The sequence below is a fragment of the Alexandromys fortis genome, unplaced genomic scaffold (assembly GCF_014885135.2).
Source record: "Alexandromys fortis isolate MF-2015 unplaced genomic scaffold, M_Fortis_MF-2015_v1.1 scaffold_860, whole genome shotgun sequence".
Lineage (NCBI taxonomy): Eukaryota > Metazoa > Chordata > Mammalia > Rodentia > Cricetidae > Alexandromys > Alexandromys fortis.
The window spans coordinates 12013-15317 of record NW_026068742.1 but is presented as its reverse complement, the minus strand read 5'-3'; the positions used below and the strand labels follow the sequence as shown (position 1 = coordinate 15317).

At 52.6% G+C, this 3305-nt stretch overlaps 1 pseudogene; it reads right to left on the bottom strand.

Moving 5' to 3' along the window:
- Positions 1-917: 917 nt before the first annotated feature.
- Positions 918-3034, bottom strand: LOC126496031 (zinc finger MIZ domain-containing protein 2-like; annotated as a pseudogene).
- Positions 3035-3305: the final 271 nt, after the last annotated feature.

The window sequence follows — 3305 nt, the reverse complement described above, 5'->3', positions numbered from 1 at the left end:
TTCAGTGAGACCGGTTTTAACCCAGGCTTTTTCAGACCCAGGTCAGCTGGCCTTGGTGAGTTCCCGATAGAGCATCTCCATTGTCTCAGTGTGTGGGTGCACCCCTCGCGGTCCTGAGTTCCTTGCTCATGTTCGCTCTCCTTCTGCTCCTGATTTGGACCTTGAGATTTCAGTGGCAGGACACTTCTTTGCTTAGATTTCTCATTTCCTGTTTTGTGAATTTCCCCCTTATAATAATTAAAAATAAAACTGTTGTATCCTTTAGTTATTCTGATTATTTCAACAACCATATGCTCATGTGTAAGGGCCATCACTAAGTTTGCTCAAACTACCTGGCATTCACACCCTAAATTAAACTGACCCTTTCTCCTCCAAAAGCCATCAACTGCCACCAGTTTCTCAGTAATGCGTGGGGGCCTGTGAGCACCTTTCTCTTCCATGCTTGAGTGTTGACTGGCTTGACTTTGGAGTTCATGAGTACAGTAGTCTTGTCCTGTCTAGAGGGTACTACTGTTTTATTACAAGGTCTCTAATATGCTACAAGCATTTCTGAGAATCAAATTTGACTTAAATTTCTACTAAGTGTTGACAAGAAATCTGAAGAAACTGTTAATGTTTTTAATTTAACTGATTATATTCCTACATTCATGAGCTATAATTAAACTAATCAAGGCATTACTGTATCATGAAACTGACTGTTGCTTTGTATACTTAAAAATATTTGAGATAATTTCTTATATCTAAATAATTTCTAAAATGCAAAACCAGAAGCTGAATGTAACAAAAGACCACTGGAAACTGAACTAAGCCTACATCCATAATCTTGATATTCCAGATAACCATGATTGCATTCGGTGCTTGCAAGCTGGTCAGCCAGAAATCTAGGACACAATTTTGTGCTGAACCCAGTTCCTCTATTACAGATTATCAGAGCGGAAGGTGATGGGGCACTTCAGGGACACCTTAATAGCCATCTGCTCCACCCCATCCTCTCCATTGGGCCCAGGGGTGCCAGGGATGGTGCCGCTACTGAAGTTCCGCTTTATCTTGGTGATGCAGTGCTCAGCTGGCAGGAGGCGCTTCTTGAGGAGGCCCTGCAGCACAGAGCGGACAGACAGACAGTGCACCAGTTGCAGCACGAAGAGGCGAGAGCAGCAGCAGGTAGTAACAGTGATCTGGATCATGTTGCGGCCTGGCTGGCACACATGCTTCCGGTAGAGGGGCTTGTGCGAAGTCTTGTCTCCAGGCTCGATGCTGAGGGGTGTGGCGCTGACGCTGACCTGCATAGACGCTGGCCAGTTGGTGTTCATCTGTCGGTCCTCATGGTGGTAGCACTTGAACTGCAGCTCCAGGTCAGGCCTCAGCATCAGGGTCTTGTAGACAGAGTCTCAGAGCTGGAAGACATGGTTGCTCACAGCTAGGTTGTGCTGGAGGCGGAAGGGTTCCAGGACCACCCCATCTCTAACTGGGAAGGTCAGGCGCAACTCATCACAAGGACCACTTCCAGAGGGTGACGGATGCAAAGACCTGAGGCCTGGCTTGAGGTCAGGCAGGAAAGGAGACTTGACTTCCTGGCTTGGGGACATGTAGGGAACATTGCTGCTGGGCGTCATGGGTGGTGTGGGATTCCCCGGCAGTGGGGAGCTGGGGTAACCAGGGATGGAACAGGAAGGCCCACTCAAGCCAGGGTGACTGTAGCTGATGCTGCCCCCATTGAAGCTGGCGCCCTGCCCATTGAACTGCTCTGTGGGCTTGTAGTGCAGTGCTGTGGAGCCAGGTGCAGACAGGGAAGGGGCCATGCCCTGCTGCAGGGGTAGCCCGTGTCCGGGGTAAGAGGAGGCAGGGCCAGGGGGTTGCCCAGGACCAGGAGCATACTGGGCAGTGCTGGCCTCCTTGTAGATACTGCTGCCAGGGGTACACCTCTGAATAGGCTCTCTTGACGGCCTGTCGGGGCAATGGCTGGGCCTGAGGAGGCCCAGGGCACCCATGTTGAAGCAGTCGCTGTCCTGAATACAAGGGTGTCATGCCTGCTGCCCGGGCAGGGTTCATGGCCATGGAGGAGAGGCCAGAGGGGCCCATCATTCCTCCCATGCCAGAAGGGTTCATGCCAGAAGGTACACCGGGTCCTCAGGGACCACCATGCTGCAAAAACTGGCTGTTAAAAGACTGTCCAGTTCCCATCGCTCCATATTGGCTTAGCTCCTGGCTCTGTTTCTCCTGCAGTGGACATGGCCGTGGCTGTGGCGGTGGCTGCGGCAGCAGCCATAGCAGCTGCAGCTGCTGCTTGTGTGAAGTCTGTGGAGGGCCGTGCAGCATGTGAGGGGTGGGGCCAGGCCTCCAGGGCCACCTGCATACCCAGTGGGTGAAGCTGGATCCCCCAGGGTAATCCCCGCGGCCATACACGCCTTGCTGGACATAGCCCTTGCTAACACCACCTTCAGCAAACGCCTTCCGTTCCAGGCACTGCAGGGAAGGTCAAGGCAGAGCTGCCACCTGCCACACCAGGGATCATGGAGCCACCAGGGGGGGCTTCCTGCAGAGCCCATGGGGTTCTCCAAAACCTGGCTTTGAGTTGCTTTGCCAACTCCCCACACAGTAGTAACCACAGACAATCACCCTGCTGGCTGTGCTTTGTTGCCAAGGCACAGACTCATATGCAAATGAACCATCACCGTGTGGTGCAGGGGGCAGGGCAGGTTTCATAGGGTTCATTGGTGACAGAGCAGCCTACAGGCCCCATGTGCCAAAACTTCTCTGGGAGTTGCTGTTTAGGCCTGGGCAGCCCAGAGACCTGAGAGGGAGCAGAGCCAACGTGTCCTTTGAAGCAGAGGATGACAAGGTCAGGAAGCAGATGTGGAAAGGCGACCCATCCACCAGCTTGGCCTTGGGGAGGCGGGACACAGGCACCAGCCCAGCTACTGGCTGGCAGGCTTTTCCTCCGCCCCCATTGCCCAGGCCCCCGGCCCGCACAGCTCCCTGCGCTCAGCCCGCCCTTGGCGCCGCCCACCGCCCTGGGTGCCGCTGCCTGCGCCATCGGGCCACCACCGCTCTGGACTCATATATTCTGATATGAAAAGCAAATACTGAGATTTTCATTATTCCCATGACGACCTACTGTTAGGAACCATCTTTTTACTTAAACATGAGTAACAAAGAGCTATATATGAAGGATGTGGGGATAGGTAAATAAGGACGCCTAGTAAATAAAAATGGAACCTTTGAAGTTCGGGTTTCACTCTACTTACTTATTTCACTGTCACAAGGAAACAGTAGACTCCATTAGAACCTGATGTAGCACAGATAGA